We start from the raw sequence: 11482 nt of genomic DNA, 5'->3' as shown, positions 1-11482 counted from the left end.
GCGGTTTCAGAGGCTCATCGCACCGCTTTTGGCCGTGGGGTGGTTTTTCTTCGACGTCACGTAAGTTAACATGGGACTGCCACATAACTACAAGGGGCCCGAGCAAAAGCACGAATCTCACATGCTCTCGGGCGGGTAAAGCTAGGAGATCGAGAGCGCGCAATATTGTTGTGGATCGTTGGATCTGGGAGCAGATGATCTGATGGCTATCGCGCGGTGGAGTTGCACAGAGGACAGTTGGCGGAGATTAGCGGGGCCCAGGGGTTAATTACAAAGGATTTGTAATTATTTTACGATATAAGCGAGGTTTAAGCATATTGCGATGGGTTTAATAAAGTGGGACCAGGGAATAAATACACTAGGGATATAGGTTAAACAGGTATTGGGGAAGGTTTATTAACCATATGCAGGGTTAAATGCAGGGTTTATTTAACCACACCATGGGGTTGGGTTAAACGGGTTTTGTCAGGAAAATGGTGATTTGCGTAGTTTTGTTAAGTAATGTGGGGTTAACATAAAACTTAGGCTAAAGGGGTTTTATGTGTAAAAAGGGTTTTTGTCAGGAAAACATGAATATAGTGGAGTTAACTTTATAAAGCGGAGGGGGGAATAAAAGTTAGGATAAGGGGTATTATGGGTTTTCTAGGAAAAATAGGAAAATTACAAGGGGAAAGTGATTTCTTCAAAGGGGAATGGGTTTCACACTAGGGAAAAGGGGTTTTTAGGTAGGGGAATGAGTTTGGAGGGTAAATTGCTAGGAAAATGTGTGAAACCAAGGGGCAAAGGTGAAAATGAAGGGAAAAGGGTATTTTCTTAGGAAATGATGGGATAATGAGGAAATTAGTAAGTATGTAGTGGGGGGTGAAATGAAATGAGGAGAAGTTAACCAAATCAACTTGTGAACATCTTTTCACCTTCATAACTACTCCTGCACACTACAACACATGATCAAGCATGATAAATGTGCTTATGCCTCAATCAACTTTGTACTTCTACAACCTTTCTTCTACCTACACTTTACTTACCCTAACCTTTTTTCTTCACTTAATTGGGTGCATTTAAGCTAGCAGACCCTTTTCTTTCCTTTTTCTTTTGAAAAACAAACTATCTAATTCTAACCTTATAACATCTAAGGGTTCAGATTAAACTGATGAGCTCCTTATTATTCTCTACCTAACTACTGATCTGCCAAGATTAAATAGTTTGGCTAGATCTTTATTCTCTAACTATAAACATGAAATTTAAAGCATGAACTAGTCAAGATTAAACTATTTGACTATCATGGGTTGTGGCATTTATGACAAGCTGCACACAACCATTATTTTGCATAATAAAGTAAAAAGTAGTGGCACTTGGACTTGCACACTTTCATGATCTCTTTTTTTCTTTTTGATTTTCTCTCTAAGCTGATTTTTTGCCTTCATTTTTTAGGCTATCTATTCTAACATTTTCTTTGATATGGACATATTTATCAAAATATTTCGTAACATTTTTTATTCAATATTATTTTTGTCCATATCCTAGCTTAACATTTTTTGAAAAATATTTTCATTTTTTGGACTAATTTATTCTAACCTACCAAAACCAAAAAATGCTACAACAGTACCAAGAAGTTTAGTAACATGAAATATGGTTTATATCATCCCTTACCTGTATCGACTCATCATTGGGAAAACATTTCCATAGACTTTGTCGGAGCTTTACGAGCAACTAGGAAGGGACGTGACTACCTATTTGTGGTAATTGATAGGTTTAGTAAGATGTGTGTATTGATGCTCTATGACAAGACCACAACAAGCAAGAAGCAATGAACTTGTTCTTTGGACAAGTTTGGGTGCACTTTGGTATACCGAGGAGCATTGTTTTAGATAGGGGCACAAGATTTCTTAGTGCATTTTGGACTAAATTGTGGTAGAAGATGGACATGAAGTTAAAGAGGTCTACAACATTTTATCCATAGACATATGGGTAGACAGAGGTAGTCAACAAGAATTTAGTGCAACTTTTGAGGGGTTATAATAAGAAGCATTCGAAGACATGGGATGAAAATCAAGTATATATGCAACACTCTTATAATAGAGCAGTCCACACTTCTATTGGTAAGTCTCGATTTGAAACTTGTTTTGGATATTTTCCACCTACACTTTTGCATATTGCATATGGACAACAAGGAAGAGTGAGGGAGGATCTTACAGTTGATGCCTTGAGGGATACAAAATTTGTGGAAAAGATGGGGGATAATGCTTATAGACTCAGTCTACCTCCATACATGCACATTTACTCAATTCTAAATTTAGAGAATCTAAAGCTCTATGAACCCTCCATACTAGATCAGGAAGAAGAACATGTCCTACTTTTTATAATTTATCATTTGGCACTAGATGTTAAGGCAAAGTTAACAAAATATACAATTTTGTAGAGGAGGTACAAAACTACAAGACAGGGGCAATATGACCTTTGTCAGATTGTGTTGAAAGGACAATTTCTAGGCAAGGTTAAATGGTACATCCGAGAGAAGATGGAGGAAAAATTTCCTCACCTCATTCAATAGAAGCTTTTTGGGACCAAAAATCTCCCAAATTGGGGATTATTATCCATATTGGATCATTATATTGTTTTTCATCCACCTCAATGCTTTTAGAGTGCAAAAAGTGGAGGAATCAACTCATAGGACCATTTTTATCAGTGGGATCCAGTTTGGCAAATTGGGGTGTGAAACATTTTAGGAGCATTTTGAGGAATCAAACATCATTTTTGGGTGTAAAACATTGTTGCTTTAGTTCCACACATTTTATTCCTATTCTACAGACAAATACCTTTCCAATGGTGCAAGAATTGCCTCAATCAAAGTCTGTATGCAAAAGTTATGCCACTCGAAAGTTGATCTCCCTGTTTTGACCACCATAATTAGAGAGGATGCCACGTCAACTCCCATTACTCATGGAAAATGAACTAGCCATGTGATCATGATGAATTAAACTCTAGAAGAGTCCATATTGTAACTTTAGTTAAGACTTGAAGGAGTCAAACCTAACCACTAGTAGGCTATTAGGTTGTATTATAACTGAGCCATTAGGAGAAAAATAGTTTTCATTCTTTTCAAGGGAATTTTGTTCCATAAACGAGAAAAGTTACCAAAAGGGATAGGGAGAGAAGACACAGAGAGAGTTTGTGCATTGTAGTAGCCCACAGGCCACATGCCTTACTTCTTTGTACTCACACCAACTTTATATTCAGAGAAAGAGAGTAGAACGACCTCACCTTCCAGCTGGGTCTTCTCCCAAAAGTGTTTCCCAGGTTATATCTTGTGTCAATCGTGGTTTGTGAGCCTTTATTTTGTTGTTCTCTATGTTCTGCATAATTATAATTTGCATGGGTATGCAACAAACAATAATTTATAAATCCATAAATCTAAAGAGAATTACACACTCTTAATGTAGATTTCAGATTTTTAAGTATAATTTATCAAATATTTTGTAATGAACTAGAGTGAAATAGCCACGACAATTTGCAGATTAGCTTAGCTATATAATTATTTAGTTGATCAATTTTTTTCTAGGAATTAAGTACTAAATGCTAGATGTACAAAAAAATTAACATCAATGACTTGTCCTAATCTGTATTGCTAAATAAAATCCTATAAAAATCCTATATATTTAATAAAATTCAACTACAATTTAAAAAAGAAAAGAAAAGAGCATACTGGATTGTAAAATACGCCTCTCACTGCAACAAACCTTTTAATGCTCAATAAAATAAACCAAGGCTCACATTTAATTTGGTAAGCTTTAATGTTCTACAAACTAAATCAACCAACCAAATGTAATGGAGGAGGTAGAGATAAGTTACGAGACACCTTTCACAATACCTCTTTTCTATCTTTGATTATGTGATTAGGAAAAGGAGTTATGTATATTATATCTTTATAATTTTGACAACAATCTTTGTAATGTAACTAACGTGACATGGTAATTATAATATTTTATGAGGTTATTGTAATATTAATTATGAATATAAATATATCAATAAATAATTATTAATTATGAAATGGTATCTTTCAAAAGACATGATTTTATTTTATGATAAGGTATTTAATATATAAATGAAGCTCGTATTATATTATTTAATCATATTAATTTATTCTTATATAAATTTTAAGTATTTTGGATTATTAACTTATGAGTTAGGTTTGGTGATCACATTTAGTATTAAAGCTATGTTTGATTTGGACTTTTGACCACACTTTTATGAGAAATAGTTTTTATGATCTCAATTTTTAGCCACATTCTTATTAGAAACAGTGTTTCTTATCATAAACTTTGGTCACACTGTTTTAAAAACTTTTAACCACATATACTAAAATTTTCAAAATTTCTTCCTTCCAAATTATTAACTATATAAAACATTTTACCCTCTACAAATTTAAAAAAAATAATTAAAAAAACAAAAATAATATATACCAATATTAAATTTAAAATCAACCAAAAAATAAAAAACACTAATTTCAAATTTGAAAAAAATCACACATCCCATTTTATAACACCCAACTCTCAAAGCATACCATGACATTCAAAACTCAAAAATTACACCCCAAATCTATGGCAAAAAGCACTTACAAAACAAAATCAAATCAATAAAGATATTACTGGAAAAGAATAAAAAACCTAAGTCAATCAACCCATCTAAACCTTCACTAAATTAATGTAGTATTGTGTTACTACTATGTACATTTAAATGGTATAAATATAATAATAAAATAATAATCTATTTTAAAAAATTATATATAGAGCCTATCACCAGGGTTGATATCATTAAAAAATGATATTCTTTTAGAAAAAAGCCAATTTTAGTGTACATTTAAAAAAATGGAAATAGCAAAAACTTTTTCCACATCTCTAGTCTCATGGTAAGAAAAAATTAGAAAGAGACATTTGTTTCCATTTTCTCGATTTCTTCTCTATCTGCGAACTCGTAGCTACCCATAGAACCAGTGGGTAGATCAAGAACTTCTTTAGACAAACTATCATCTTCCAAATTGAGTTCATGGAGGATATGATAGAAAGTGATGTGCTCAAAAGGCTTAGCTATAGCCCTAATGTCTGAAAAAATTATTTCAAGTCCAAGGATGTTCACTTCAACATTCTTGTTAGCCCAATCAATAACAAATTTTGAGTCACCCGTAATCTACAGTCTGGACAAGCCTTTTTCTAGATTAGCTCCAAAAGAAACCATAATGCTGTAAATTCAACTTTGTTATTCAAACCTTTGCCAAGAGAGTACCGACAATAAATAAAGTGGAAGTGATTAAGATATAGAACTATCCCCATGATGCATCGAGGGGGTGGCCCTACCTTGCCCCATCGAAATAACCCCAAGGGGATTCATAATCAATTTCAGGCATGTTGGGCACTCTTGGCTTGCTTGGGTTCGAGTCTGACTTATATGGCTGAGCTAATGCGACAAAATTTGCACACCTTTCTGACACGATAGCCTTGTCTTGGAAAACACTGAGATTCCAAGCACACCAAATTCTAGCAACCAGAAGGCACAAGAGAGCTTTTGAGGTTGTAACCTAATTGTCCTACCACCAGAACCTAAAAACGTCACCAAGAGAAGAGCCCCCTCATCTTGACTTTGGCTTAAAAATTTACCATAAGAGAGAAGCTACTTGAGCTACATAGTTGCACTGTAATAAAAAATGACAGTAAGATTCATCATGGGATTTTCATGGGGGATACTGATCTGGTCCTTGCCAATAAACTATGAGCTTAACTATGAGTTTCTAATATATGTGGCTTGCGAGTTGTTGCACATATATGGGGAGGTTGCTAGTTCCCCATCAGTAATTTTCATTTAAAAAAATATGCAAAGGTGTAGTCCCCTTTTAAGATGAACAAGTGGTTGGTACAGTGGGATATTATCCCCTCCACTTAGTTTAAATCTCATGAGGGAACATTTTTTGATCCGTTATGTGGAGTCTCGGCTCTTATTAAGTCATAAATCACTGGTATATCTAGCTTAGGAGACTTACCAATTCACCATCTCAAAATCAAGTTGTACCATTAAACCTATTTAAACTATAGCTATTAGACACACTCATCTCAAAATCAAATTGTATAATTAAACCTATTTAAACTATATCTATTAGACCCACTCATTTCTTAATAACTTAATAAACTAATCGTCGAATACATCTTATTTCAACTTAAGGTGGATGAAGATTTGTTGATTTTTATTTTTATTTATTTTTAATGGAAGGCCTAGATTGATTCTCAAGGGAATATGTTCAACATATACTTCTTCTTAATGCTTATACACCTTTTCCTAGGGATTTGAGATTATTCCAATTCTAATAAGTTTATTGACTTTTGATAAATCTTAAAAATTATATTTGTGCCATGTAGGTCCTTGCCCACCAATTTCCTAGGGATGTGGGTCCGTGTTTTCTCGTCTGAGAGACTATCCGTGTTTTCTCGTCGGTGGCATTACAATCAATCGAAAAATAAGAAGATTTCTACTAGATCGAGTTCCAGGAAGCCTTTGGATCGATGCAGGCTAGGGTTTGAAAAACAATTCGGTGCATTATTCTATGGCCTTGCATTTTGTGGACTGAAAGTAGAATTGCACGGTTTACGGCGGCTCGGCTCGGGTTTCATCAGGTCCCGTAGTGGCATTGAACTTTGCAATAAGAGATGCGGGGTTAAGATCTTGTGAAGCGCGCAACCAGACTGTTATTTATCGTGATGAGCAGCAAAAGTCGCATTGTTGTTTTGTGATAGTTATGGCAAACAGTTTTGTGAGCAATTTGGGCAGCAGTGAGAGCAGCGAGCAGCGAACAGTGAGCAGTATGAGCAGTGAACAGTGAGCAGAGCAATTTGGGCAGCAGTAAGAGCAGCGAGCAGCAAACAGTGAGCAGTGTGAAAGCAGGGAGTTTTTACGCAGCGGAAGTATTGAGCAGCAAGAAAGCAACAACAAATGCATTCAAACATGACAAAGGAACCAGAAATTTCAGAACATGTGGAGACAAATGATTTAGGACAAGTGAAAATTGCATCATCCGCCAAAGTTGGGAAGTGGGTTTGGGTCAATGCCAAACAATATCGGGGCATTTTAAAACGAAGAATAGCTCGTCTAAAATGGGAGCAAACAAGGAAGAAACTCCCTCGCAAAAAGCACCCAAACAAGTCTCCTCCACAAGCATGTGGCAACAAGAAGCCCAAAGGAAAAACCATTGATGATTTTGCCTTATATAGTCCCACATCCACACCTCTCACCTGGTCATCTGATCTTTATGTGAAAGAATTGTTAAATGCAAAACAAAGGTTGGAGGTTTTAGAAGCTAAAGGGCAGGAAAGAGATCATAAAATTCATATAATAACGGCGGAGAACAAGGCGTTAGCAGAAAGCAATAAAATTTTAGAAGAACAAGTGGCATTGCTACAGGAAGCTCTCCTGATAGGGAAGACAGAATGGCAACGCATGAAGGCGGATGTGCAAAATGTAAAGAAATCTGTAGTGGAAAGTACAGAGGTGGTGAATGTGAAATCATCCCAGGATAAAGGGAAAATGATTGTCCAAATAAACAACCATGAAGAGAACGCAAGAGAAGAAATGAAAGAAGATTCCACCAAAGTTTCCAAAACTTGGGCTCAAGTTATTAGTAATTCTGCTAATAAGGTTGACAACATGCAAGATAGTGAAGGCAAGGAAAGACAAAATAGGGCAGCAAACATAATTATTAAAGGGGTGAAAGACTATGGAAAAAATGAATGTACTCTTGACCTTGCAAGAGACTTCTTGAAAGACAAGTTGCTATGGCAAGAACAAATATACCAAGCATGGAGGGTGGGTAAGTTTAACAGGGAGAGAGCCAGGCCCATAAAAGTCATTATGCCTAGCTCACGTGATAAATATATTATTCTAAGCAAGAAGCATCTCTTGAGGGGTTCTCGTTTTTTCCTAGAAGAAGATTTAACTGTAAAACAACAGGAGGAAAGAAGAGAGGAAATTTTAAAGGTTAGGGCAGCAAGAGATGAAGGAAAGAGAGCATGGATTTATAAAGGCAAAGCTGTGATAGCGCAATTTGGACCTCCTTCCAAAACAGAGCAGCAAGATGGTAATAAAGAAGAGGCAACAAACTCTTCAACAGGAAATCAGAAAGCAAGGTCAGTACGGGAAAACAGGGACAAAGACTCAAATGTGAGTCTTGCATGTCAAAATAAATAGCAATCAAGGCATACCCAGGTTTCCTTGAGATTAGTTTGTTGGAACTGCAGAGGTTACCCATGGAGACGAGGACCTGGGTTAGGGCCTATTGCGGAAAATAGAGACATAATTTGCCTCATAGAAACACATGAGCATGAAGGGTGCAAGACACCTTTGTTTGAAGCATACTGGAAGATGGCAGTGTGGAACAAGGCAGCAGGGAATGGCAAAGGGCACGGGGGTATCATGGTTTTAGTAAGGGAGAAAGAAGGTCGTCTCATTCAGTTAGAAAAAGAAGACTCAAATAAGCAATTCATTTGGTTCAAAATATCAGAAAATGGAAACCACATCAGAATTGCAGCATGCTATTTTGCGCCACAGGTCTCAAAAATCTACAAAGGTAGAGGGCTTGACCACAAAGATCCATTTGCAGCTTTAAAAGCGGATATTGCAACATATTCTCAGCTAGGTGAAGTCCTTATAGTGGGTGATTTCAATGCTAGGACTGCAAGTGAGCAAGCTAGCATTCTTTGTTGTAAAGATGATTGTGACCCTATTTGGCTTACAGAAGAAAGCAATCATCAGTGGGAAAGAATTTCAGAGGACAAGGGCTGCAATATTTTTGGTGAACAATTGCTTACTCTATGTGGGGCCTTTGATTTAGTCATTTGTAATGGCTTGACTAGATGGGAAAAGTCCGGTAATTTCACTTGCAATACTTACAATGGAGCAAGTGTGATAGATTATGTAATTTGCTCGCATGGTTTGTGTGAGAAAATGGACGAAGTTCTGGTTGGAGATCAGCTGTGGGATTTGAAATCAGATCACAAGCCAATTTATTTATGTTTCTCTTGGATTGGAAAGAAACAATTAGAGTCAAAAATTCAGCATGTCCAACAAAATCTCCCACAGGGCAGAATTCTTTTGACCCCAGAAAATTGTAATACCTTCAAAATGACGCTAGAGAGGCTCTTTGAGAAGGAGAAAATTACAATTCACAACCTTCATAGTCATGAATTAACACATTTAATTCAATGCGCACTTGCAAAGTGCAAAAGAACAAAAATTAAGAAGTCTGAAACAAATTGCTTTCCGGTTAATGCTTGGTTTGACGAGGAATGCAAAAAGGCAAGGAGAATCTGGAAAGAGTCAAACAAGGACAACATAAAGCTCAAATCTTACAAGCATTTATTAAGCAAGAAAAAGGCTGATTTCATGGTTTCAAGGAGGGAAGAACTAATCTTCCTTGGGAAAAATAATCCCAAATTATTTTGGAAGGAGCTCCAACCGAAAAGGATACAAATTGGAAATAATATTACAGCTTCTAAATGGTTTGACTATGCAAGACAACTCTATGAGCAGGTTCCCAAGGTTGACCCTCCCCCCTTGGTCAACACGGATACTAAACTCTTCACGGTACAAGAGGTAGAGATGGGTATCAAAAAGTTGGGTGTTGGAAAAGCAAAAGACTTAGCTGAACTCCAAGCAGAATATCTAAAGTGGGGCTCAAAGATCCTTGCACCTCACATTACAAAAATCTTCAACAACATCATACAACAAGGGCTCCCCACAGATTGGACAACTAGTCTGGCAATACCTCTTTTCAAGAGCGGTGACATCAATAATCCCTCCAATTATAGGACCATCATGATAAACCCTTTGTTTGCAAAGCTATTTGGAAGCATGCTAGAAAACAAAATTAGCAAGTGGGCAGAAGAAAGAAATAAGCGTGCTAAAGGGCAAGCAGGTTTTAGACCTAAGCATTCAACAATTGATCATTGCATAACTTTAAGGCACATCATTGAAAAAGTTTGGGAGAAAAAGGAAGAAGTCTTTTGTTGCTTTGTTGATTTCAGAAAAGCGTTTGACTCGGTTCCTAGGGATAAACTTTGGCAAAGAATGGAGGAACTTGGGGTCCCTAAACATTTGAGAGCAACTGTGCATAGGCTGTATGAAGAGGTGAAAGTCAAAATCAGAACTTCGGTAGGCATTTCTGAAAGTTTTAGAAGCGATATCGGGGTCAAGCAAGGTTGCCCACTGTCTCCTACCCTTTTTGGTTTATATATCGACAAGCTTGAGGAGTGGTTAAATTCGCAAGGGGGTGATGGTATCTATTTGTGCAAGTTTGTTATAAGGCTTCTTTTGTATGCAGATGACCTTATTCTGATTGCTAAATCGGCGCTTGGTTTGCAAGAGCACTTACTATCCCTTGAACATTTTTGTAGAAGTGTGGGGATGCAAGTCAATATCAGCAAAACGAAAGTAGAGGTCTTCTCTAAGAAAAGAAAACATAACCAACATAAGTTCTACTTTGAAGGCAACATTCTGGAAGAAGTTGCAGAATACAAATACCTCGGAGTTGACTTCAACAAAAATCTAAGCTGGAATGGTTGTAGAAAGAAAAGAACTTTGGGGGGTTGGAAAGCATTTTATGCTTTTCAAAATAGGTGTAGAGAGGCAGAGTTATGGGACTGGAAGACCACTCAAACTCTTTTTGGGCTTCTAGTGATTCCAGTGATTCTATATGGTTGTGAACTGTGGGCTAGCAGTACTTCCGACATGCAGTGGAGACAAATTGAGAAAATTCAGAATTGTTTGATTACAAACAAATTTAAGATTAAAAGTGCAGTGCCTTATGATATCTTGTTAAGTGAAACAGGGGCTGCTCCTATTGAAGCAATTGCTATGGTGCGAGTCATAAGTTATTTAAAAAAAATTGAGCAAATGGAAGAGGGTAGATGGCCTAAGGTTGTCTTTAATGATAGATTGTGCAAGAGCAAAAAAACTTGGATGCAACAAAATAACAAATGGTTTAGTAAATGGGATATTTGCTTGAACGCGTGCCCCATAAACAACAAAGAGATAAAAGCTTTTGTTATGGAAAAGTTCCACAAACGTACTTGGGAGAAGGAGCTAGGAAGAAAGAAAAATTACTATATTGAAGTGTTTAATCCCACTCATAATCATCAACCAAAAGCATACATAGAGACCAATATCTCTTGGAGAGCCAAAATTCTTATTGCTCAGTTAAGGACTAATTCTCATCAACTCCGTTGTGAAATAGGGCGCTGGAAAAGGCCAAAGGAAGTGTGGGAGGAAAGGGTATGCATTTTTTGTTCTTCCGGAAAAGTGGAAATAGAAAAACATTTCATTTTAGAATGTGAGGCCTTCAAAGACAACAGGGAAAGTTATGCAGATACGCTGGCAGCTAGCTCTTGGGATAATCTATTTAACGAGGGGTTTGTCGAGAAGATGGGAGCATTTATTGTGAAGCTTC

This window comes from Pinus tabuliformis, chromosome 6 (assembly GCF_031772625.1).
Source record: "Pinus tabuliformis cultivar Carrire ecotype Pingquan chromosome 6, CPIR1, whole genome shotgun sequence".
Taxonomy (NCBI): Eukaryota; Viridiplantae; Streptophyta; class Pinopsida; order Pinales; family Pinaceae; genus Pinus; species Pinus tabuliformis.
The sequence above is the reverse complement of the archived record's forward strand: the minus strand, read 5'-3'. Positions refer to the sequence as shown.